The 27,321-nt window shown below is 46.3% G+C and overlaps 1 protein-coding gene and 1 long non-coding RNA gene across 2 annotated transcripts in view; one reads left to right on the top strand and one right to left on the bottom strand.

Annotated features, from left to right (window-relative positions):
* Positions 1-27,321, bottom strand: part of DNAH17 (dynein axonemal heavy chain 17) — a 15,539,113-nt gene that overhangs the window by 10,083,015 nt on the left and 5,428,777 nt on the right. The window lies entirely within an intron of this gene.
* Positions 1-27,321, top strand: part of LOC147702467 (uncharacterized) — a 283,778-nt gene that overhangs the window by 203,583 nt on the left and 52,874 nt on the right. The gene's annotated exons all lie outside the window — the stretch shown is intronic.

Genomic DNA, 27,321 nt, shown 5'->3' with positions numbered 1-27,321 from the left:
ATTTGGTGCATACAACTCTATGCAATTTGAATCTTTGTGCTTGAGTCTTCTCCACTTCCAACAACTTTGAGAATGCCATCCCCTAAATCCGTCCGCAACGTTCTTGACGCTCTTCGTTCTGTGTAGCAATGGTCAATCCCCAGGAGTTCCCAGGAATCAACGGCCTCCGACCTAGTGTCAGGACCTACTAAACAGAAGGAAGTACCCGCACGGCCCTACGGTCAACCCGGATGTAAGGTTCTTTTAATCCAACAATATATACAAAATCTCCTAGCTGTGGAAAAACACACATATGTGGAAAAGAACTCAAAAATTGATATAAAAACCACAGTATTTCAAAGAATGTTCAGAGTGATAATGGGGGTAACGTGAATTTCAAAAGGAAAAAGCAAAAAATAATTTTTATTAGTCTCTAGTATTGGAACGAAGAAAATATCTGCTTATTCCAGGACGAGTCTGCTCTTCGAACAATGGATCGGATTGTGGAGCAGAGTCCTGTCGGTCAGACGATAGTTCAAATCTTGAATTCTCCAATGGCATAGGTGCAACAAAATTGTCTGGCTGCACTGAAGTATCTCCCACAGGCTGAGCGTCACTGAACGGCACAAAGTTCGGCAAAGCTTCTGTTTCAGATGCGGCAATGCCAGTCCTCACCCACGAGTCCGCTGGTAACGGTATTGGTACCTTTTTGGTGTGGGTGGCGTGCACCCAATGCTTACGGCCCTCCAAACGAACAGCGGTCCTCGTGGTGAGCAACACTTGGAAGGGTCCAATAAACCTCGGCTCGAGATTTCGCTTCCGGCCAAAGTTTCTTGTTACCACCCAGTCTCCGGGTTGGAGCTGGTGGCCTGGACCTTCCGTCTGCGCCGGCAGTGCTTCAAAGACCTGTTGATGAATTAACCTCAGTTTAGCAGTCAGATCATGAAGGTAATCAATTAGCATTGGATATTCAAGATTTGTGAATGCACTGGGTCTAGGAACCCCCCAAATATTTGCAGGACGGCCGAACACAATCTCATATGGGCTGAGCCCTACTCGAGAGTGTACAGTCGCCCTAGTGGACAAAAGAGCCAAAGGCAAAGCGTCGGGCCACGAGAGACCTGTCGTAGCCTGAATCTTTGCGAGTTTTAGTTTTAGAGTACCATTGTACCCCTCAACCAAACCTGCTGACTGGGGATGATTGGCGCTATGGAATTTTTGTGTAATTCCAAGGCCTTTACACACACTTTTCATCACACTCCCCACAAACTCACTTCCGTTATCAGACCATACAATCCGTGGCATTCCATACCGAGGGAAATATTCCTTCAGTAGGACTTTCGCTGTGGACAGGGCAGTATTATCTTTAAGAGGATAGGCTTCAATCCATCGGGAGAATGCGCAAACCACAACTAAAACGTATTTTAGGTTATTACATCGCTCCATATGGATGAAGTCCAGTTGTATTACCTCAAAGGGACATGTAGGAGGAGCAAAATGGCCAGGGGGTGTAGGGGTGCCCTTGCCAGGATTGTACATCATACATACCATACAATTCTTAACCAATCTCTCAGCACACTTAGCGATACCATCATTCTTCCATACAGGGGACAACAACTTGCAGATACCTTTCGCACTAATATGTGACAAACCGTGTGCCATGGTCACGACAGCTAGCACATATGCATCCGGCAACATCCATCTCTGATTCTCCGACAAATCAATCCAACATCCATTCGCATCCAATTTTCCTGTGCTCTCTTTCCACTTGGTCTTTTCAGTTTCGGTGGCCTCATTCTGAATCGCTTTCACACTTTCGACAGTATCCTCACACATACCAGTTTCTGCAGGCCACCTTACCGAACTCGTCACATACATTCTAGTTGCAAGGTTTCTCGCAGTCTCCTTAGCAATCTCATCAGCGAACGCATTGCCACGACCAACATCATCCGTCACCTTACGATGCGCACTGCATTTAATAATCGCCACCTGCTTAGGCAATGTGAGTGCGTCTGAAAGATCATTCACAAACTGTCCATGATGGATCTTCGTACCATGCGATGTCATAAAACCTCTCTCTCGCCACAATCGTCCAAAGCTATGAGCAACACCAAACGCATACTGGCTGTCGGTAAACACATTCACCCGTTTCCCTTTCGACAAAACACACGCTCTTGTCAAGGCAATTAATTCTGCCGCCTGTGCAGAATTCTGATTCAATCTCGCAGTTTCCACAACCGTACTCAACGTTACCACAGCATACGCAGTCGTCACATCACCATTTGGCAATTTAAAGCACGAACCATCCACATACAAAGTACCATCGGGGTCTTCCAATGGAGTGTTTTTTAGGTCAACAAGACCCTTTGTTTCTTCCGCAGTTCGCAAATAACAATCATGTGGTAATACCTCGTCTGATTCCATATTAATTGGCAACAACGTCGCCGGGTTTAGAACATTGCAGCGCTTTATTTGAATGTGACTTGCCAAAAGCGTCAACTCATACCCAGACAACCGCGCGCTCGTCAAGTGTTGGGTTTTTGTACGATTCAAGAGAGTGTCAACCGCGTGCGGAACCATCACCGTAAGCATATTATCCATGACCAGTCCCGCAGATTGTCGAATGGACACCGCAGCTGCCGCTGTTGCTCTTAAACAACTCGGCAATGCTCTAGCTACTGGGTCCAAGGTCGAGGAAAAATATGTACATGGACGCTGCTTACCGCCAAATTGCTGCGTCAAAACACTCAACGCACAACCTTCCCTCTCGTGAACGTATAGTGTAAACGGCTTACTGTAGTCAGGAGTACCTAACACAGGGGCCGAACACAACGCATCACGCAATTCAGAAAAACTTTTCTGACACTCTTCCGTCCATGGCAAAGGAGTTGGGACATCCTTGCACGTGAGGGCTACCAATGGTTTCGCTAGCAATGAAAAATTTGGAATCCATTGCCTGCAGTATGACGTGATACCTAGAAAGGCACGCACATCTCTCTGAGTTGTTGGCACAGTCATTCGCGCGATCGCTGCAATTCTCTCTGGGGTCAACCTTCTTCCCTCCTTTGACAATAAGTGACCTAAATAGGTTACTTTTTGGCAACAATATTGCAATTTAGAAGGTGACACCTTGTGATGTAAGTCACATAGATGCTGCAACAAAGACACCGTAGCAGTTTTGCAAATTTTTCGTGTATCCGCAGCCACCAATAAGTCATCGACATATTGGATCAAGGCCGCACCAGCCGGCAACACAAATGCATCAAGTTGACTCTTCAGGGCTTGGCTATATATCGATGGACTCTCACAATAGCCCTGAGGAGCGCGTTTAAACCTAAAGCTGCGACCACCTAACGAGAAACCAAATAGGTCCCTGCTTTCCTCAGCAATCGGAATGCTAAAGAAAGCATTCTTTAGATCGATGACTGAGAACCAAGAAGCAGATGCTGGAATCAGAGTCAGTAAAGCCGTAATGTCAGGCACCACAGGGAACTGAGGAACCACAATTTTGTTCACCTCCCGTAAATCAATGACAAAACGATAAACAGGAGGTTTAGATGGATCAGTGCGTTTCAGAATAGGTAACACAGGACTATTACACACGTTTCCCCGAGTCTCCTCGATAACATCTTTCTCGATCAAATCATAGATGATCGCTAACAACGCTCGCTCACCATCAAGGGAGATACGATACTGGGGAATACGTGGTAATCGCACATTCGATTTCAATTGGACAACATAAGGGGAGATGTCAAGCAGGCCCACGTCATTGGGACCTGTTGCCCACAAAGATGCTGGAAGAGAACTCAATTCCGGTGGGAGCTTATCAATGGACAAGTACATAGGAGAGATCACTCTCTCACCCAATGTAAGCTTTACCCCCGCAGGAGAACAATACAAAGTCGCACACAAACGTTTCAGCAAATCCAGGCCCAGAAGATTTTCACCACAACCAGTTAGCAAAATCAAAGGAGCTTCCAGCTCACGAGGCCCAATTGTAAGGGGCAAAGGGCTAGAAACCGGATTGCTAACAGGGGCGCCGGAGAATCCAACGGAAACATTTGTTAAGCCAGACAAAGGTGCGCCAGGGAGTTTCAAATGCATGATGGAACTTTTCGCTGCACCAGTGTCCAACAGAAAAGGCTCAACAACGCCCAATGTGGCGACTGCGACGTAAGGCCCTCTCTGATCAACCGGAACTGATACTACTCCCTCTCCTTGTCTATGGCTGTCCTAGTAATTACCGTCATCAGTACCCTGATCAACGTAATAATCGTCCACATTGTACTGTGCAGATCTACCTGACGATGATCCACGCTGATCAAAACAATTATTGGAATCAGAGGAATTATTAGAACGCCCATTTTGATTCTGTGTAACCCCACGACCTCTACCTCGTGAAGCCTGTTGGGGACCACTACGACCTCCTCTAGATGAATTGCCATTATTCCGATCGCGCAGAACCGGATAATCAAATTTCAAATGACCCTCACCTCGACAATAGGCACATTGATTGTACCCAAGCATCGATCTTTGCGAAGAGGAGTCATTCCGCTGCTGCGACCTAGCGGGCTGCGATTGCGATCTATTCCGCTGTTGAGAATCATTTTGATTTGAGCGCGGATGATACGCTTGTTGCAACAGGACTTTCGTTTTAAGTTCTTTCGTCTTTTTGTCCGCACGATCATTTTCCTCCTTCTCTCTATTTTCATAATATTGAGCAGTAGCCAATATCTGAGCAGAAGTAGAAACGGCCCACGCACTTTCTGAATTTTTCAATTTGTTGCTAAGGTCAGGCAACAAATTCGATACAAATTTATCCACAAACAATCTCTGACCTCCCTCAGTGCTCATATCTTGACCACTGTGATCGATGAATGCCTCCTCAAATCTCGTAAAGAAATCGGAGACACTCTCGTCCTTCTTTTGCTTACACGCAGATAGTTTATCCCAGTTAACTTTCATTGCTGGCATAAGTGTCTTCATAAGGGTAATTATTCTTTGTGGAAGATCAGTAATGAGCTGTTCAGGCGTAGCTCCACCAACTTGTCGTACGTCAGCCGCCACAAGAGCAGCCCAATCACCGCCTAACTCGGCTGCGTGATTCTCTTGACGAATTTTCGCCCAAACCGATTGTGGTACAACATTGCCGAACAACATGTCGATGTCGGCAAGATTCATTATCGTAGCATCCACTAACTGGGACAATTCTTTATAGTACCCTGCAGGATTTTTGCGAGGGTCAGGCAAAGTTTGCTTAACCTGTAAAACTTCCGATCGTTTCCATGGAAGGTGTATCCACACTCTCTGGAAGTGCGGCAAAATAGCAGGATTAACAGTCGCATCACCCGGCCTCCACACTGGCGGGACTTCACGCATGGGATACTGACCAGGCGTCGACATCCATTCCTCATGTTCATCTTTAAACAGTGCACGAGGCATCAAAGCGGGACGAAAAGATAGAAGATGCTCGACAGCACGTCGAACATTGCTACCCACAATCATACAACTCAAAAACTGAAGCTGAAGTTCAGTTAAAGCGGCCAGTGCATCATCCGCCGCATCAGCTGATATCTCATCACGTAAGAATTTGCACATTTCTTCAAACACGAATCTCTGTGTTGGCTCATTGAATTGGGAAAAAGTCTCAACAACTACACGTGGGGGATTCTTAAGGGGATACCTAAACCAAGTACGCGCCATTTTAACTAATGTATCACGTTCCCTACCACCAGGAAGCTGACTTCGTCTTTGGGGAGCGTCAGAGTCAGCAGACCCAAGAATCGGTCCAAGAGGAGAGTAAAAGTTGGCAACAATATTAGGAATACGTCGCCGAACAGACGGTGAAGAGGAGAGAAGTAAAGGACAAGAGAAGGACCAAATACAGGAGAAGCAAGAGCAGTAGGAGTAGCCACATGAGTGGAAGTAGCGGGAACAGTAGCCTGAGAAGGTATAGACGGTGGAGCAGTAGGGACAGTAGCAGGTAGAGGAATAGGGACAAAAGGATTTGCAGGAACAGGACCAGCGGCAGGCTGATTGACAGCCGCCGGAACAGCAGGATGAGGAACAGGAGGAACCACGGGAGCTGTGGTATCCTGTGCGTATGGAGGGGGCGACTTCAGAAGATAAGACAACAAAGGGTCCTCCACTGCTTCCTCTCCCTTCTTATTCGTACCCGTCGGTAGAGCGGGATAACATTTATCCACCGTCATACGTTGTAATCTATCAAAAACTTCCTTTTCCTTCTCTTCTTTGTCTCGCTGAAACTGCTCTGCATTTCTCATCGTTGTAACGATACCTTCTCTCTTATTACGTTTAAGCTGTTTGATTTCTTTTTGCTTGGCTTCTTTACGCCATACCCGAAAGGAATCAAACATGGCCGGCCTTGCTTTTCTTTGGAACAATTTAGCTTCAAGATTATCTAAAATCGGGGTCTCAAAACTACCTGAGGTGGCCAACTAAGGACACCGTCATCTTTAGTGTAACGGACCCAGCAATCATTGAACGTGATTGGACCCACACCATGTCGACTATATAATTCATAAATTGGAGTTCCAACTGGAGGTATCGGACATGAGTCCTCCAGTCGGGAATCCGCACCACAACCTCTAAAGCAACTGAACAAAGTACTACGGCCAGGCATCGTGCACACTGGCCAAGTTTCACAAACTTCAAGGGTTATTGGATTACAATATCCCTGCAAAATGCAACAACCCTCGGTTTTTGGCGACTGCAGTCGTCAAATAGAACAACTAAGAACAAAATACGAAGGACCACAAATGCAATGGAACCATGCAACAACTAAGCACCCACAACAACTAAGGATTCTGGGGAGCGACCCACAAATACTTAACTCAAAGAACAATGGCGTCACCAGGAAGGCCCGTCAATCGTCTCGCTGTACCAAGGTCTACGCCAGGCGCCAAAACAGGTCGACAGTCAGGGCAGCAGTCCGTCGCAGCCGTCAGGAGGCGGGGATCTTCGCGGGAAAAGTCTTCGGGCCACTTATTTCGACAACAGGATCGATGAAGCGGGGTGCACCTTCCCTTGGAGATTTCACACGAAGTTCCTCACGATCGTCGGGCTTTGGACCGGTACCGCTGATGCCGCCCCACGTTGGGCGCCAACTGAAGGACTGGGTTTTTCTAAGTCCCAGCGGTGCCAGGGACAACACCTGAAACCTTCGTGGGTTACCTGTTCCGGCGTACAAATGACAGAGACACGGGACACTTCCTTCGGCGTCAAAGATTCGAGGTTTATTTACTGCAGGGAACACAGAAGTCACAAGAAGTACATAGCATGTAGGTTCATAGAGACTGCTTCAAATTGTATCTGTGGATCGCTCCTTTTATACAGTTTTTCGTCATATGACAACATGGCAAACAAAAGGTTACAACTAAGCCTGGGCGTAGTTCGCGTAGCCGCACTCCGCGGAGCTACGCGAAGATGCACTTGCACTCCGCGAACTACGCATAGCTCCGCGAGCATGCGTAGTAGCTTGCTTGACCCGTTCGCCAAAAGATCTTCCGATGGCTCGCCACCGAAACCAGGAAGACGGTCACACAGGCACTCGTCACCAGCCGACTGGACTGCGGAAACACCCTCTATACCGGAACCACAGCCAAACTCCAGAAAAGACTCTAACACATCCAGAACGCCTCCGCACGACTCATCTTGGACATCCCCCGACACAGCAACATCTCCGGACACCTGAGAGACCTTCACTGGCTCCCCGTCAGAAAGAGAATCATGTTCCAACTCCTCACCCACGCACACAAGGCCCTCCACGACCTGGGCCCCAGGTACCTCAACAACCGCCTGACCTTCTACACTCCCACCCGCCAGCTACGATCGACCAGCCACGCCCTCGCCGCCGTGCCACGCATCCGAAGATCCACCATGGGAGGAAGATCCTTCTCCTACCTGGCAGCCAAGACTTGGAACTCCCTCCACATCCACCTCCGCCTGACCCAAGACTACCTCTGCTTCAGGAAGCAACTCAAGACATGGCTGTTCGAGCAGTAGCGGACCCCCCTCCCCCAAGCGCCTTGAGACCCTCTGGGTGAGTAGCGCGCTATACAAATATCCTGATTGATTGATTGATTGCCTGCATGCTCGGGATGTGTAGCGCGCGAAGTTACCCATGAGGTTTGTCCCGCCCGCTCGCGTCCCCTTATTTCCGGTCACTACTAACGTGTTCGCAAGTTATTCTGTGCCAGATTGCAGTTTCTGCGTGTTCGGCAACTCGATCTTACCGACAAGCATCCTCGCGCACGCGAAAATGCTATTGAGCGCGCGAGAACTACGCTACGCAGCAGTTTCCGGAGTATTCGACAACTTTGCGTTCTCCGCGGAGCGCGGAGTTGCCGAAACTCCGCAAACTCCGCGAACGGAGCGTAGTTCTTCGCCCAGGGTTAGTTACAACCCGGTTCCCACAGTAAATTTCATAGGGGGTCGCTTTCATGTATTCAGGGCCTCGGAACATAATTACAGTAACATTGCCGGTTTCCAACTGTAAAAGTACATCTTCTCACCATTAGTACATTCCATTCCGGCAGTAAACGAATCAAGGAAGAGTCAGAAACAGGTGCAGAGGAAGACTAGGGCAGTCAACAGATTGAAAAGAGTGTAAGGGGGTGCTATCAGAAACACGATTGCAGGGATCAAAGGAGACGTGCCTAATGAATGCACAACTGAGACAATAGACCGGCACGGCAAGATGAGCCTCGAGCGGGGCCATCTGCCTTGCAGTGTCATCCCCCTCGTCATAAAGATACCCTCAAAGGAGCACGTGTCTTCCGCAAGAGTTTGGGAATCCCAGGGTTGCGAAGCGGACTGTGTCCGTTCGCTGGCTACTTGAGGGCAAGAAACAAAATGGATGCCGTATCTAAAATGGAACCCGTGGGTTCAGATGAAGAAACCCACGAAACAGACGAACGGTTTAGGTTAGCACAGCGAAAACGCGTACACTCACTAAACTCGTCATTTGCGGTTCATAGATACCAGACTCGACCATATTCGAGCAAGTCGAAAACATCACTTACAATTGTCACGGAACCTCACCCCTACACGCAGTGGTACTGCGGTGGCATGGCTGGAGGGCTCGCCTCGAAGGGGAGGGAGTAGCCTCTTCGGACGATTTGCAGCACCCACCTGTCCGAAATGATGTTGCACCAGTGGAGGAGGTGATGGAGAACCCTGCCCCCCACTGGCGTAAAATGGGCCTGAAAGCTCGGACTAGGAGGGCTTTGAGGCAGATGCTGCGGGGTGGATGTGGACTGGCCTTGCCGTTGTCCACTGGCGCCGCCACAGCGGTTACCACGTCTGCCGCTGCGCTGGATGTTAGACTGCGGCCCGTGGCTGGCAGGACGTGAAGGGGTGCCCCTTCCTTGCCACGAAAGGAGTGAAAGGTGGAAGATGGCTGACGCTAAGCCGACAGGCCCAAGGACTTGGCCGTAGCCCTGGAGTCCTTGAAACGTTCAAGCGCATGATCTGCCTTGCCACCAAAGAGGTGGCTTCCATCGAACAGCATGTCCATGAGGGTGTTCTGGACATCAGCTGAGAAGTTGGTGAACCTCAGCCAGGCGTGGCACTAAACCGCCACCGTAGTTGGCATCGCCCTGCCCAGCGAGTCTGTGGTATCCAGCCCACATCGAATGGAATACCGCACTGCGTCTCGTCCCTCTGCAAGGGCTTGAGCGAGCTTTGCCCGGGCCCCCTCCGGGCACTACGGCAGCATGGCCGCAACCATATCCCACAGAGAGTGGGTGTAACTGCCCAAAAGGCAAGCGGTGTTGACTGACCGCAACCCCAAACTGAGGGAGGAGAACAGTTTCTTGCCAAACTGTTCATGCCTTTTGGATTCCGGATCTGGGGGTGCAGTCGGGAATGCGGACTGGGAAGTAGAGGCCTGGATAACCAGACTCTCAGGGGTGGGGTGGGTGGACAGAAAACTAGGGTCACCCGGAGCCGGGCGGTGGCGCCTAGCGACGTTCCTTTCTACAGGGGAAACTGTAGGACGTCCGTGAGAGCCTCATTAAACGGCAGTAGAGGCTCTGGACAGCCTGCCTGCGGTTTAAGGACCTCAGTGAGGATATTAGACCTCACAGTTGTGACGAGGAGCTCAAGAGCCAAGGCCTTGGCCGCCCTCGTCAGCACCACACTATAAGCAGCCCCCTCCTCCGTAGACAGGGTAGGAGGGGAGACAAAACCAGTGTCAGGTGAAGTGTCGAGACCACTGGCTTCCCCTAGCTCATCTGTCCAGTCCTGAAATGACTGACAAGCCTGTATGAGAGGGTCCTCAGACCCCTTCCAGTCACCCTCGTCCTCCAGCTCCTGAAAATCAGGTGCAAAGGATGGAGCCGGATCATAGAAGAATTGCTCTTCTGCCGGTGTCGAATGCGGTGTCGAGCGACGACGGTCTGACGCCGGATCCGGACCGGGGGAAGAACCAGGGATGGCGCCATCCGAGGACGGCCCCAGGGGCGACACCCTAGGAGTCGACGCCGGCGGGGTCGTAAGGTTGACCAGCTGCGACCCGGATCCGGAACCGGATCCAGTGGGGCCCTGCGGCGCCGGGACTGAAGTCGCCGACGGCGCCAGGGCCAAAGCACCCAACGGCGCAGGAGCTGTATCCCCCGGCCAACTTGGGCTCCCAACCGGGACCGCGGGGCCCGAAGGCGCTGCGGAACCCGACGGAGGAGAGAGCGACCTCATGGCCATGAGGAAGGCATCGATCTCCTCCGGCATCGTGTTCGGCCCAGGGACCGGCGGGTATGAGCAGGCCGCGATGCCTGTGGCACCAGCGGAGCCGCGTGGGAGGTGTCGCCGAACCCCCGGCCACATCGCACGAACATCGGTGGGAGTCGGAAGAGCGATGACGTCTCTGTGACTTCTTGTGCCTCTTCCCTGAGGACTTGGAGCCCGACGAATGGTGTCGACTTGTCGAGCTGTGATGACTGTGGCCCTGTGACCAGTCCCCCGACCCCCTCCTGGACCGGGACAGTGAGCGGCGCGGGGCTGACTGCCAGATGTCGAGGCGCTTACGGGACTGCTCCCGCCTAGCCTAGCCCTGCCCCAAGGCAATAGAGGCACCAGCGGTGGGGATCGGTAACGGACATCAGTTGGTGGCAATCGGTACAGGGCTTGAACCCGGGCATCCTTACCGGCACCGAGAGTCGTAAAGACTCGGAGAGAGATCAAAAAGGATCGAAAAAGTTTAGTAAAAAAGTGACTAAAGTACTGCTTTTTCCGGATCTGCGCTTGCCGGCGCAGAAAAAAGAAGAACTGACGTCAGCGCGTGAGGGCGGCGTCTAAGTACTCCGACGACGTCCTCACGGCGTCAATGACGCCGACGACGAACGCGGAGCCGCGGACGACGCCTACCGACGTGCAAGGATACTACTACGCAAAACTTTCGGATCCAGTCTGACGCCTGGGGATATTCTAAGGTAACGAATCTAACACTAACCTGTTTCTTTCAGATGTACCAATTCTATGCTCTGATGCACGGGTTAGCTAAACAGCAGTACCTAACGACCCAAAGAAAATTAAAAGAGGAAGGGGACAAGTTGGGATGGCTGCTGGTGTGGCTTAGTAGAGGGGAATCAGTAGCCAGATAGGTTGGAGAGTTGGAGACACCAGATGGATCTCGGATCGCGACGGATGAGGGTATGGTTGACAAATGTGCACACTACTACAGAGACCTTCTATGGCTCTCCTTTGAAGATATAAGAACATTGGACCAGGCCTTTCCCTGGAAGAATTTATTAAGGCAATAGGTCTGATGCAGCCAGGGAATATGCCAGGACCCAACAGCATCCTCGTAGAATTTTACAAGAAAATTCTTTCGATACTGGTCCCCCATGTCCTCTCCATCTTTGAGGAGGCTTAGGAGTAGGGAGAACTCTCCCCAGACAAGCACAGGGCAACAATAGTGGTAATACCCCAAACTGGGAAATCTGGCACCTGGTTAATCTCATTGCTGAGTACAAAAGTGAAGATCCCGGCTAAAATACTAGTATGTCGACTAGCTAACGTTATCTTATGCTGGGCCCAGACAGGGTTTATTTTTTAAAAAGTTTTTTGATTTTTGTTTTTCAGGCCTCATTTATTGAAGTTATGCTTTAATTTCCAAGAGACAGTGTATAGAACGAACCTTTAGGCAGATGTTATTTATCCTCGGTCACTCCACCGGGGAGAGAAAGATAGATTTTATCTCCGGGTCAACACTTAGCCTCCAGGTTAACACTGAATCTTAGAGTTTTTCTTTGGACCAGTGCTTTTTATAGTGTCCAAACCACTGAAGCAGCCTCCTTAGCATATCAATAATCATTGGCCCACAAATAAAAAGGAAAAAGGGAAGACAAAGAAAACCTGAAGACCAGGCACAGAGAAAAAAGTATTGATTAATAAGTGAATAGATAAAATTGTAGGGTTGGGTGGAATTTGCGCCGCGAAATGGTAAAAAATCTCTGCCAGCACGCAGAGTTCCACGAACACACGGAATTGCTTGTTCCGCCCGTTCGCGATGCTTTTGTCCTGTCCGGGAACGCGGTTTGAGTGCTCGAGGAGGGGATATCTCACGAACACTCATTTTGAAAGCACGGACAAGCAAAAAATTCCACGAAGCCGCGGATCCCGAAATTTTTGCCAATTCTGCGACCTCTGCGGAACGTGAAATTACCCAAACTCCGCAAGCGGATGGAATTAACCGGCCAGGCAAAAAAAAAAAAGCCAAAGATCCTTAGTGTAAAATCCAAGAAGACATTAGGAGAACCCAGAGTGCGGTATTAAGTGTATAGTGCTTACTAGACTAGTGTCAACTTGAAGTGAAGTTTTTCTTAACCACGTCATCCCAGATTTCCCAGTATTTTGTTTTCTTGACCTGTTTGCCCGAACGATCTAACAAGGATACCCTTTGAATAGAATAAATCAATTCCTCCTCCGTTGGGGAACAGGAAAGGATCCATTTGAGGCATAATTCCCGTCGTGCATGGAGAACCAGTGCAAAGAAAAGAGCTTTATGATTTTTTGTTAGAATTTCGTTATCAGGAACGTCTGGTAACACCCCAAATATTATAGAGGGAATACTAAGCTTTACCTCCAGACCCATAATATCGGATATGGTCTTACCCACTTTCTGTCAGAAAGCCTAGATTAATGGACACAGCCAAAACATCTGGATCTCGTTAGCACTATCTTCTCCACATTTTGGGAATTTCTTGATCTCACGACTTCCCATTTTTTATATTTTCTGTGGCGTCCAGTATGCTTTGTGTACTGTGAAAATATGAGTCTTTTTTAAAGGTGCAGCTGTAACATGTGACCATAAAAGAGACATTGATACTTGCCCCAATTTTTCAAGAACGGCGTCCGGCAGGTCAGTCTTCCACATCTTCTAAATCTCTGTGTAGACAACGTTTGTAGCTTCTCCACTTTGAATCAGCAACCAATACCACTCTGCAATTTCTTTTTGAGTTGTATGTCATGAAGAGATCTTTGACACCATGGCCGCCTCCCCTTCTAGCTCTTTTCCTAGGGATTTTACCTAGCTTGGAAGATGGAGAAACTTTCTTAACCGAATGCTCACAACCCAGGGAGAAATGTTGCAATGAGATTACTTCAGAGTCCACTATAAGTTGTCCCCAGGTATCGATTACGCAAAATCTAAGTGGGATGGCGAGAGCATCCTCAAAACAAGCCTGGGTGCCTGTGGAGTACAAGATTGGAGCTGCATCACTATAATATGGGATTTTTAAAAGTCTTCTCACCTGTACCCGGAGTTTAACTGCTGCACCCAAGATCTTCAGTCTCACCTTCTTGAAAAATCTTGGATGACCAAATTTTAAAGAGAAAGAAAGCTGCTTGTTGAGAGAAACTGAAAGTAAGGGCCTTAAAAAGTGGAGAGAATATTGACCTTTCCATCTAAAGTTGCCGGAAGGGGGGAACATGGCAGCCGTGTGTTAGACGCGGTCGGGAGCTCTCGCCAAAACTCCTGCTCGATACGCCCTAAGAACACCTTTACGACTTACGGATCATGCTGCGGCGTTGGGGAAGTCTCTATGTCTCTCTGTGCCTCGTGGAGCCAGAAAATTAAATCTTGGCGACTGTGAAAGAGGCGGCGGCAGAGTTTTGCCGAGCCGCCGAGTTGCAAGACGCAAGACACGAGTTTTTTGAGGGGATCACTCTACAGCTCCGGGGAAGTCTCTGTGAAGTTTCTGTGCATCGCGGAGCCAGAAAATTAAACCTTTATAGATTGTGACAGTAGCTGAGCAAACAGAGACGAGGAAGAGGCGGCGGCTTGGTTTTGCCGAGCACCGAGTTACAGTAAGACTTGAGCTTCTCAAGGGGAGACAGCGGGGCCTGCCTTGCCTTTCAAGGTCTTTCTACGCCCAGATTCTCAGGCAGTAAGGGAGCGAGGCAGCAACAAACCGCATTTGGGGCAAAAAAATCCCAGGAGGATTCTCTGCACATGACGTTGGTAAGGAGGAGGGGGAGGCACCTGGTAAAGGCGAATTCTGTAGGAGAGGGAAATCAGGAGGCTGTTTGTGAACTGGTAAATGGCACCACTATAGATTAAATAAAAGAGATCTCCCCCCAGTGGTAGTTTAAACTGTCAATAGGTATGCTTTGAGGAATAGATGGTTGTGGGGGAAAGAGATACAGGAAAACTCTACAGAGGCTACACCTAGTGTACTTAAAAAGCCAGTACTTTGTGCTGTCCAACCAAAAAGACTCCTACTGGGAGACAAACAGATAATTGCTGGGAAAATCGCAAAAGTTGGTAGGAAATAAAAGTTACTGCCTCACTTCGCTCTTTCTTTAAAGCGAAAGATCAGCCTGAGTGTGGGTCTATACCTATGCTCTCAGGCATAAAAAGCAGAATGGCCTCTGGTTCAAGTACTAAAGAACCTCCTTCTGGTCAAATCATTCTGAAAAATAAATACGACCCTATATTCAGTATTGAGGAAGACAATTCTTCTGTTGATGCACTTCCGGGTCAGTATCTATGACCATCCATCCAGCACCTAGCACTAAATCTACACTGAAGGACAACCAATCAAGCTCAACTGAGCTTGAAAGTACTATGGCGGTAATAATGGTGGAAATAAGAGAGAGGTTTTCAACATCAGGACTTAACCAACAAAAAATTCAGGGATATTGTGATACAATGGAAGAGAAAATCACCAGCCTTGTAGACAGGGTTGGGGAGATGGAGATAAAACAAAAAGAACTCTCAATCAAAGTAGACATCAACCAAGAAGAAATAATTATCTTGAAAAAGAGTGAAAGAGAGTTAAGAGAGAAGTTGGAGATATTGGAAAACAACGCTAGAAGGAATAATATTAGGCTCCTAAATCTTCCATAAGGAAAGGAAGATGATGCCATTAAACTTTTTGTGGCCTCTCTGATAAAAGAATTTAATTCAAGTTTAGAGTTGGAAGTTATAAAGCAAGATCTTCAGAGAGTACACCGAGACCCCTTTGTGGCAAGATCTGGGGCAAGACAGGAAGGAGGATACTGGTTAACTTTAAGACCTATTCACTTAAAGAAAATATCCTTGCTGCCACCTTAAAAGTCGGTTCATACAAAATGAAGATTGGTCCTTCCGTATTCGTTCAGACTTGGCGCAAGAAACATTGGACAGGCAGTGGAAATTGGGGAAGTTTATTCAAGAGTTGAGAGATCTAGGTGCCACTGCAAATATTCGTTTTCCTGCCACTCTGCGAGTAATGAGGGACAATAAAATGCACAATTTTAGAGACCCAGAGGAGGTAAAAAAGTTCATTGAGCATATTAGGGCTAAAACATACCAAGAATTTGGAATAATATAGGAGTTAGAGAGCTCATATGAGGTATACAGTAATACCTCTTGCTAAATGGGATGGTTCCTCAGGGGAGGTGGGAAGGGTCACATGTAAATATGCATATAAAATATACTTGAGTTACACAGGGTGGGGGAGCATAAGCGAGAAAAAACAAAAAACATTTGTCCTGATTGTTGAATGTAGAAGGCTATTTTTTTACTTTACGATTTTGGACATTAGCCAGTCTTCTGATTTTTTTGAAGAGAGAAGGGGGAGGGTGGGTGGGGGAGAGCGGGGGGAGTGGGGGAGGAGGGAGGGGGAGAGAGAGGGAACTTACTTTAATAACCAAATGGTAGCTTCTAATAAAATACTTAACGTAGTATCATGGAATGTAAATGGTCTGTGAGTAACAGCAAGGCGGAGTACAATTTTGGAATACCTGAAGTTGAGGGAGGCAGACATCATTTTTATACAGGAAACACACCTAATGAGAGAGGAATGGCTGGATATTCTAAAAACCTAGACCTGGATAGAACACTGCATATGCACCAATCAATCAGTGACAGTTAAAGGGGTAGCGATAATCATCAAAAAAATCAGCGCATTGCACCATAGCGGATGTTAAAGTGAACTCTCAAGGTAGATGGGTCATTCTTAGGGTGATAGTACAAGGTGTGTGGATAATACTGGTCTCTTATTATGGCCCCAATCTGGACGACCCGCTACCCATCCAGTCATTAATGTCTCAATTAGTAGAATTAGATGGCACAATTATTATGGGGGGTGATTTCAATGTTGTTCTTGACTGGTTGAATATACCACTTCAAAGAAATATAGCTCAGCAACATTAAAAATTAGAAAAGCGTTAAGGTTACTTATGCAGGAACATGAGTTAGTAGATATATGGAGATTAAGAAATAAAAGAAGGGAGGGAGAAAGGAGTAATCAAATCAGGGACTTTACATATCATAATAAAAAGTATGGACATCGGTCAAGGATCGATTTTTTTTTAACTTCCAGAAAAGTTAGTTCATTCATTCATTCAAGGAAACTTTATTTCGGTTAGTTTTAACCATCAAAGCACATAGAGATACATAAGCAGTTTTGAACAATTCATTGATAATTTAATTGCTAAAATACATTGTCTAAAATTCAGAGGGGAGAAGACAATATGTTAAGACTGTAAAACTTTAAATTATTTTAAATGTTTAAAAAATTAAGATAGCGTTTGTTGATCCAATTAATTCTCGAGTCTCTACAAATATATACATATGTGCCATCCTTAGGTAAGCAGTTTCCTTCGGGTAATCCACATGGAGAATTGTTTCATTTTTAGTTCTACAGCCAGGACATAGATGTACAGGACCCCCGTCCACCTATCAGTCATAGAATAAAGGGGCAGTGTTCCAAATCTAAACTGTAATTACAGCTTCTTTGCTAAGGTGGGTTGGATTACGTCTATTTCTTGTTCAAAGCTGTAGAGAGACTTATGATTCAGGAAGACACCAGTCAGGCTCGTTGGTGAAACTGAGCAGAATGTCTTCCTGAGGTTAAAATCCTTTATAGTAGTGGACAATGTTTTCTTGGAAATAGCTGAGCAGGATGCCTCAGGGTTTGTCCATAAGTTATCGTATCCAATCAGAGCGAAGGACTGTCTGACAAAACGCAGCCATGGAATCCTACCTGCTCCTGAGGAAGCCAGCATCACCTTTAGTTCCTCCTTGTAGCTTTCCAGCTCAGGGGTGCTCCACAGCCTCCTCCAATAAAGGATAGGACGTGAGGCGATGGCATCAGCGATAGGGCTAATATTCAAATCCAGCCTGAGTGGAGCGAGTGGGGTGTTTGTGGGCAAAGTTAAAATTTGCCTAATAAAATTATTTTCTGTAGTGGTTAGCTCAGTAGAAGGGACGTGCCCCCAAAGTTCCGCCCCGTAAAGACAAGATGACCTTGCTTGAACTTTAAAAATTTCCAGTGGGGCACTAACAATTTTGTAGGCACAGTTTTTTTGGACCTTTAAGATCCCCCCAGTTGTCTGTATTAGTTTTAAGTTGGCCTTGGCCGTGTGTTCGCCCCACCCCATTCTATCATTCAGGGTCAAATCTAAGTAGTCAAAAGTTGGGACTCTTTCTAGTGGTCTACCTTCCATCATAGGATGGGGACAATTAGTGGTATTGGCATTAAATACCATATACTCAGTCTTATCAATGTTGACTACCAGATTTCTTTGGTTATAAAATTTGGTGAACTAATTTAAGACCCTCTGCATGCCCATGGGGGATTTTGAAAGCAGCAAGGTATCGGCCGCAAACATTAGTGCGGGAAATCTCTGCGAGGCTAATTTCGGGGAATCAATGTCTTTAATGGATAGTAGATCTTCTATAAGCCCATTGAGAAAGAGGGAAAAGAGGGTTGGGGCAAGCACACCGCCCTGCCTGACCCCCTTCTCAACCGGAAAGGGCCCAGTTAGTTGACCGTACTTTCCCAAACGTACTCTGGCAAAAGTTGATTTCGATCCACCATGTCGAATTCTGACTTTAGGTCCACGAATGTTAAGTATAAACTTCCCCGGTCCAGAACAACGTGCTTCCAGTAAAGGACCTGGAGCCGAAAAAATTGATCGATTGTGGATGTTTTGGCCCTAAATCCTGCCTGAAGGGGGGTCAAAATGTTGTTATCATTGACCCAGTCCAATAAGCGTTAGAAAAGTTAGTAAGCAGGTTATGAAAGTAACGCATGTTCCTGAACATCTATCAGACCATTCAGCAATACTATTACAGTTTATTCTCTTAGGTAAACAGCCGGAGTCACGTTGGGCGCTAAATCGCTCTCTTCTTTTGGAGCCTGTGAGAGTGGAAAGTAAAATAATGCAGACAAAATAATTTTTTTCTTTACTATGGGATACATACAAGGCTTATTTGCGTGGAGTTTTAATCAGTGTTAATGCTAGGGAAAACAAGGAACGGAAAAAAGAACTTTCTTCCTTAGAAGATCAAATTAAGAAGTCTCAAGAAGCACTAGCTCAGGGCATAGATCGAAATACAAAACCACTGCTTGAAGCAGACTTAATAAACGCCAAGACAAAACTAACTGAGTATTTGGAGACCAGAAATGAAAAAGAGATGGGATGCAAGTAAATTAGCGAATTATGAATATGGGGACGGAAGCAGCAAGTTGTTGGCGTGGGAATCCAAAACAGACAGAGCTAAGAATAATATTAAAGATCTGAAAAATCAAGTCACAGATAAAATAATAACAGAAGACGAGGCAATAGAGCAGGAATTTCTCCAATTTTTGCAGGACCTATATGGGGAAGATTTAATACATAATGAAGAACAGATTGAATCTTTTTTTAATGATATAAATCCGCCGCAATTGAGCAGGGAGAACAGAGAGGAGCTATCGGCCCCAATAACACTAGAGGAAGTTTACAGTTCGATTAAGAACTTGAAAAAAAGCAAAGCGACTGGCCCTGATGCTATACCTAATGAGATATACAGTTTAATAAGGAAAACTTTGGCCCTATTTTTGTTGGATCTTTTTAACTCTATATATATCTCAAAACAAGACTCCCCGTCTTCATGGGATAGCGCAACTATAATCATCCTCCTGAAACCTAATAAAAATAAAAGAATATGCGAATCTTACCGCCCGATTTCACTTCCGAACAGTGATTATAAAATATTCACACAAATTATCAATAAGAGGTTGGAACGCATGATGGGAACAATTATTCATAGTGACCAAAAGGGTTTCATGAAAGGGAGACATCTGGAGGATTTGACACACGAAGTAATTGCCACAGTAGATCTTGTCATTGACCAAAAAAAACCCTCTTTTTATAATAACACGTGATGCTGCAAAAGCATTTGACAGGGTCAATTGGCTATTTCTATATGAGGTAATCAGGCGTTTTAATATAGGGGAAGTCTTCAGGTCAGCAATTAAAGCTTTATATAGGAACCCTAACGCTCGGGTATTAGTAAATGGCGCTTTATCTAAAATGGTACAAATCGGAAGAGGGACAAGACAAGGTTGTCCACTCTCCCCAACCCTTTTCAATATGTACATTGAGCCATTGGATATTAGGCTAAGGGCAAGTAGGGGTATCCAGCCTTTTTCCTGCAATAACTGGGGAAAAAAGATTGGGCTTTATGCTGACGATCTCATGATTCTCACTACTCATATAGATTCAACACTACCCGTATTATGGGGAATATTAGATCATTTGGGGTCTGTTTCAGGCTACGCTATAAATCCTCAAAAAACAGGAATAATGCAGTGGAACACAAACTTACAAAGCGAGCTTGTCAAAAAGAAGATTAGATATCTGGGAATTGAATTAGTGCAAGATCTGGCCTCATTAGCAAAAGGTAAATTTTGATTTGGTCACCTCTAAGGCCAAAAAATAATTGCAGCAATGGGAAAACTTACCTTTATCCTTTCTTGGTAAATCAAACCTTATTAAAATGTCAATTTTACCAAAGTATACTTTCATTTTTAATTCAATTCCATTAGAATTTAAGATTGAATGGATTAAAAAAGCACAGGGAGAACTGTCCAGTTTCATTTGGGAAAACAGAACAGATAGTGGCTGGGTAACTTTTGCGCAACTATAACTAGATTAGTATTCTCCTTATGTGAAGGCTCAAGGGAACAGGGGAAAGCGGCCACTTGCGTCCCCAAAGGAGTCCTCTGCAACCAGAGAATTCAGTAATAAAAGGTAAGTTGTCCCCGAGCACATATATGCCAATTCTTATGTTATTCCAAGAGAAAAGGTAACCACAATCAAATGAATGTCCTTTCACAGTTCATCAGATTAAATTCCTTTAATTTCCATTTCTTTTCTCTTCAAAACATCAAATCTCTTCATAGTCTTCATCTAGTTCAAACAGAGGTAGCCAACACGTGTTTCGTCAGAGAGTACAGTCACCCAAATGACTTCTTCAGGGCTACAACAGAATAAACAAATCCATAATGTATACAATTCTCTTTATGTACACAAACGATCCTTCACCAGTGAATATGTATACCAACGATCCTTCTGTTGGTATACATATTCACTGGTGAAGGATCGTTTGTGTACATAAAGAGAATTGTATACATTATGGATTTGTTTATTCTGTTGTAGCCCTGAAGAAGTCATTTGGGTGACTGTACCCTCTGACGAAACACGTGTTGGCTACCTCTGTTTGAACTAGATGAAGACTATGAAGAGATTTGATGTTTTGAAGAGAAAAGAAATGGAAATTAAAGGAATTTAATCTGATGAACTGTGAAAGGACATTCATTTGATTGTGGTTACCTTTTCTCTTGGAATAACATAAGAATTGGCATATATGTGCTCGGGGACAACTTACCTTTTATTACAGTTTCATTTGGGGTAGGAAAAGGCCTAGAATTGCATGGAAGAAATTTAGAGAAAGGAAAGAAAATGGAGGTATAGCAAGCCCTGACTTATTACAATATCAAAGGGCCTTCCACTTAAATTTTTTTAGACCATTACTAAAAAACTCAAGCCAATATACTCCCATGTTTCGTGCTCTGACATATGGCGCACCTGACCTTGCTAATTATTTTTTATATAAGTTTGGGGATCCTAGGTTTTAAAAAAAAATTAGATTAAAGATTCTTTACGGGGCATGCAGATTATGGAGCAAGATCAGGAAGATAATACATATCCCTTATTATAGTTATCATGCACCAATATGGCGCTCTCCAGGGACCCCCACATGCTTGGAGATGCTCTGGCAATCCCGATAAGAGTGAAAGGAATATGCAAATGGGGTCAACTTTTGGAGGGAACACAATTAGGGCCAGATGTAGGAGCCCAAATACCGGTCAGTAACGGCCGATTTCGGCCGTTACCGACCGGTATTTAGGATTTGGCATGTAGGGGCCATAATTTTACAGAATCGGTAAATTTACCGATTCTGTAAAATACCGAATCGGTATTTTTACCGATTCGGTAAATCCACATGTAGGTGACACTCCTAAGAGTGTCACAGGCCCTTAAGAATTGGTATTTTACCACCCAATCCTATTGGGTGGTAAAATACTGAATTCAGGTGTGCATGCACATCTGTGCATGCACACCTGTGTCATGTGACACACAGACATGCCCTTAGGGCATGTATGTGTGCCACATGTCACACATGCCTGAATTTGAGGTGCTAGAGGGTGTCAAAGTGACACCCCCTGCACCCTTCCAGGATTCGGTATTTACCGATTCGGTAAATACCGAATCGGTATTGCCCATTGATTCCTATGGGCTTCAAGGCCCATAGGAATATATGGGCAATACCTATTTGGTATTTACCAAATCTGTAAATACCGGAATCTTCGAGGTTTCAGCAGAAGATTGTTTGTGCCTCTTGTGTTTCTAATTCCCCCGTGATGAGTCTCGCTGCAGCATTTAGAGAAGCTCTTAGTGGTGCGGTTGTAGTTAGGGGGAGTCCGCAGAGGGCAGTGCTGCCGTATTCAATTCGTGGGATGACTAGTGCTTGTACTGCGGTTTGGAAGTCTTTGGCTGGGAGGTAGGGTTTAAGTTTCCTCAGAGTATTGATCTGGAAGTTCGCTCCCTTTGTTGCCTTGCTGATATGTTGCTGCATGTTGAGATTGGTGTTGAGTGTTATGCCTAAGGATTTTGCTGAGTCCACGATGGTGGGTTGGACATTGAGTGCGGTTAGGTGTTTAAGCCAGATTTGAGTGGTGGATATCTTCGCTGGAGGTGAGATCAGAAGGAACTCTGTTTTCGGGGCATTGAGTTTGAGGTGATTATCGGCAAGCCAGGATCGGGTGCATCTGATCGTTGAGCTCAGGAGCAGGATGTCATTGGGGGATTGTAATTTGAGGTAAAGTTGGGTGTCATCGACGTACATGTGAAAGTGTACATTGGATGATTGTAGCAAGGTGGTGAGAGGTTCCATGACTAGGTTGAACAAAGTTGGGGATAGAGAGGATCCTTGGGGGACGCCTAGCGTTACAGGTATTGGCGACCTGTTGCGAAGAAAGGAAGTGAACCATTTGAGAACAGTTCCAGATAAACCCATTCTTGTGTTTAGTAGTTCTAGTAGATTCTCATGTTTAACCGTGTCGAATGCTGAAGAGAGATCAAGAAGGATGAGGAGGCAGGTGTCGTTTTGGTCTAGCATTTGAAGTGCGTCGTCAATTATGTGAGTCATCGCAGTTTCTGTGCTGTGTCCTGCTCGGAAGCCTGACTGGTGAGGGTTGAGGAGATCAAATTGCTCAATGTGTTTAGTCAATTGTAGTTGTGCGCATTTTCCCAGCAGTTTGGCGAGAGTGGGGATATTGGTGATGGGACGGTAATTTTTGAGATCAGAGGGGTCGGCTGTAGGTTTCTTTAGTAGAGGTGTGACCTGACCAACTTTGAGGGAGTCAGGTATGCTTCCTTGTTGGAGAGAGCTGTTGATAATTTTAGTCCAGAGAGGGAGAAGCAAAGGGGTAAAGTCTTTTACTGCGGAGGCAGGGAGGGGGTCCGTGAGGTGATTGGATGGTTTCAGGGTGCTGAGCAGTTTGCCAATTTCTTCTTCCGAGTATGTGCCGAAGGTTGACCATGTAGCATTGTTTTTTGGTTCAGTGGGTGCTAGGCATTGGGGTTTGGAGTAGAGGCTTGCGTCAATGAGGAGATCGCTTTTTATTTTGTCCGTTTTTTGGATAAAGAAAGCAGCGAAGTCTTCACAGGAGGGTGCCTCACGCCCAGTGTTGAGTGGTTGGGGTTGCTCCTTGGATTGTGAATTGATTAGCTCAAACAGTTTTCTCGGGCGGGTTTTTGCTTGGTCGAGTTGGAGGCTGAAGAAGTCTGATTTTGAGCGTTTTATTTTCCTGAAGTAGGCGTTTCTCTTTTTCTTCAGATCTTTTAGGTGCATTGCAGAGGGAGCTGATCTCCAGATACGCTCTGCCATTCGCATGTCTCGTCTATCCTCATTGAGACTCCCGTCGTACCATGGTTTGGAGATTTTAGTAGAGACTCTTTTTAGCTGCATAGGTGCAGCCTCATTAATTATAGAGGTCATAGCATTGAGATAGTGGTCAGTCAGAGTTTGGACGTCCGTAGCGCCTGTCTGTGGGAGTAGGAGATTGCAACTGTTAGGGGGCAAAGAGCCTGGGTTGAGCTTTTTTGAGTCTCTTTTCCAGACTTTGGGCTTGGAGAGTTGAGCCGGGTTGACTTTGACTTTTTCATTGATAAAGAATGTGACAATATGGTGATCTGACCAGTCACAGGGTTGGATGGACTCGAGTTGGATAGAGTCCTCTTTGGAGATGATCAGGTCGAGGGTAGAACCTTTCTCGTGGGTCGGGCTGTTGCATGTTTGGGTGAGGTTAAGGGCATCGAGGAAATTTTTAAGACTATTTACCACCGCGTCGTTGCGATCATTCCAGTGGAGGTTGAAGTCACCAAGGTTTATTTGGGTGAGCTGCCGTCCAGAATTGGTTGAGATCATATCCATGATTTGTTGGGAAAAGGTGAAGGTGTCCCTGGGTGGGTGGTAAATGCTGTGAAGAGAGCATATCGGTTTGCCCTCACTAATAATGTTGAGGCAGATGTATTCCCAGGATGTTGGGGATGTTAGGGAGGTGGAATTGACTTTCTGAACAGAGAGGTTGTTCTTGTAGATGCATGCGATTCCACCACCTATTTTGCCTGTTCTGTCGAGCCTGATAATGTGGTAGTTGGGAGGAACCAGAATGTCCATTATAGGTGTCGAAGATTCAGTTAGCCATGTTTCAGTCAGGATGATTAGGTCAAGGTTCCGCGATAAGAGGAGGTCAGCAATGGCGGCGGAATGTTTCGTGGCCGATCTGCAGTTGAGAAGAGTGCATTTGAGACGGGGTGTGTTGAGGGTGGTAGATGGTTCTAGAGAGATAGCGACTTTTCTAAGGTTATTGGGGATGGAGAATCTGCTGTTTAGTGTGGGTGGTCTAAGGGGATTTGAGTGTATCGTGGGAATGTTGAGGTGTGGGGTGGTTGTGTGAATTTGGGGGGCTGGGTCATAGGAGCGGAGAAGGGTGAGTGTGTCGAGGTCAGAAGAAGAGTTGTGGGTGTGACGAGGGCGGTTGTTGCGATTACGAACTGAGATTGAGGTCAGATTGGGGGATAGCTGAGTGAGAGAGTTAGTCGGAGGGGTGGGGGACAAGTTGGGCGGGGAGGTGTCGTTGTGTGAGGGGTTACAGGGGCGATGCGGGGGACGAGGGCAGTTGCTGCGCCTATGAGCAGGGATTGACGCCCGGTGTGGGGCGTGATGAGTGAGGGAGTCAGCCGGCGGAGTAGGGGACAAGTTGGGAGGGGAGGTGGAGGTGGGTAGGTGGTGTATGGGGTGTGTGGAGAGTAGTTCTTTGATGACGTGTATGTCTTCTTTGATCTGAGTGAGGGTTGCCATGATGTAGTCCATCGTGGGGTAGGTGGTGGAGGTGGGGGTGGCAGTCCGGGGTGAATGGCTGACCAGGGAATTCGTGTGCAGGTGGGAGAGAGGGCTGGTGTTCGAGCAGGTCTGCGTTGTGTTGTTGTGCGGGATGGAGTTAGGGAGGCGAGAGGTTTTGGGCGGGATGGGTGTGGATGAGGTAGGGAGGAGGTTGGTGGTATGAGTGAGGGCATTGGTGGTAGGCGGGGTTGTCAAGGTGTAGGCTGGGAGACTGATAGCCGCGGTGGGGGTGCAGGGAGGATAATGGGGGCTGAGAGTAGGAGGGGAAGTGGGATTGGAGATGGTCTTGTTGAGGGGAGGGGGAGTTAAATTAAAAGAGCAGGTATGTTCTGCGTAGTTGGTTAGAGGGTAATGGGGCTGAGAATGGGGGGTAGAGGGGGGAATAGGTCGGAGTGCGTGTTATTCTGGTGCTGGACTAAGTTAGGTGTGTTATGGGTGGGAGCTGTGCTGTCAGCGGTGAGCGGGGTGTTAATGCCCGCTGTAGGTGTGTTAGGAGTGTTGAAGGTATGTGTGGAGGTCCGCGAGTTGGTAGAAGGGGCGGGGGTGTGAGTGGTGTATGAGGGGGAGCGATCTGCGTCTGTGCTTGAGTGCTGAATTGGGATAGTGGTGTTGTGGGTGGGGGGTGGGAGGTCAAGGGTGGTAGGTGTGTCCCTGATTGATAGTTGTTAATATACCTCTTAGAAACGCCTTATATGAATCCCATACCGTGGTATTCTGAGCTGCGTTAAGATTACATTAAAAAACTCCTTAGTTGCTATTTTTAATTTTCAGTAACTGCATTTTCCAGCAGTAGTGATCGGTTAAGAGTCCATCTATGGGGTGGCTGTCTCTTAACCGTGGCAATTTCTAGGAGCACCGCGGAATGGTCGCACAAATGTTCCGGAACGTGACTGACCTTTATAGTATTTTTCTCTGTAACTGCGCCAACCAGCAAAAAAGTCATTCTGAGAACGGTGTCCACACTTCATATTATGGAACGTAAACTTTTCCCCCACTGTTCCTTTCTTGGAGCCCATCTTCCTCCAGATGTCTGAGAGACCTATATCTGATATTAGCTGTTTCAGGGCTGCTCTCATATTTTTTGCCATTGCTGTTGCTCTGTTTGATGTTGAATCCTGATTAGGATCCAAAACTAGATTAAAGTCACCTTCCATTATAATCAGGTCATTCATGTTGACTAGATGCAGGAGTAGGGTATGTAGTGGGGCCGGGTCATCTAGGTTTAGAACATAGTAACCTACAAAATTCAGCCACGAGCCAATAATTTTCACTCTGGCAATTGCCCACCTCCCTGAGTGGTCAACTATATAATCCCCCAATATTGTTTTGATGGTTCTTTTAGACAAAAGAGCGAACTCTTTTATTGTTGCAGTTTGAGTAGTACAAATGCAGTGTTCTATCCATTTTTGACTTTTCAAAATTAACTCCCATTCTTCCTTTATCAGGTCTGATTCTTGAATTAAAAAAAACGCTGCTGTCCACGAGTTTTAGGTATTCTAGTATTTTTTTTCCTTTTAGATACCACCCTAACACTGTTTATATTCCATGACATAATTTTCAGACTCTTTGCTTTTTCTGTCCTACCTACATCTGTCATTGGAAATGTATATGTTTAAGGGAAATGGGTCTGCGTATTTTCTCTATGATTAATAAGGCTACTAAGGTAGAACTCTTGTCCTGATCGGTCTGGGGTAATTGATCGGTCTGGGGTAATTGATTAATGTTTATAAATGAGGACTTTTTTTCCCACATACTCCCCCACCTTGCATAAAAGTGTACATTTTGAGTTTTAATTACATTTGTGTCCCTCCCCTCCCCTTCTGTCCCAACGCTCCCAACCCTCCACCCTGGGGAACCCTGCCTTAATACTAGAGGTATTAAACAATTCTCATGTGGATTTACCTTTGATTTGGATGATAAGGGAGTTAACTTCGGAGGGATCTTTGAAATTAAACATCTTATTCCACATCACCCTTAAAGTGGCTGGAAATCGTAGGGTGGCTGTGGCACCTAGGCCTTTTAGTTCTTGGATAACTTTTCCTAATTCCCACTGTTTATCTTGTGTTGTGCAGGAAACATCTGATCTTATGCAA

Source organism: Lissotriton vulgaris, chromosome 7, assembly GCF_964263255.1.
Source record: "Lissotriton vulgaris chromosome 7, aLisVul1.2, whole genome shotgun sequence".
NCBI classification, from domain to species: domain Eukaryota; kingdom Metazoa; phylum Chordata; class Amphibia; order Caudata; family Salamandridae; genus Lissotriton; species Lissotriton vulgaris.
The sequence above is the reverse complement of the archived record's forward strand: the minus strand, read 5'-3'. Positions and strand labels throughout refer to the sequence as shown.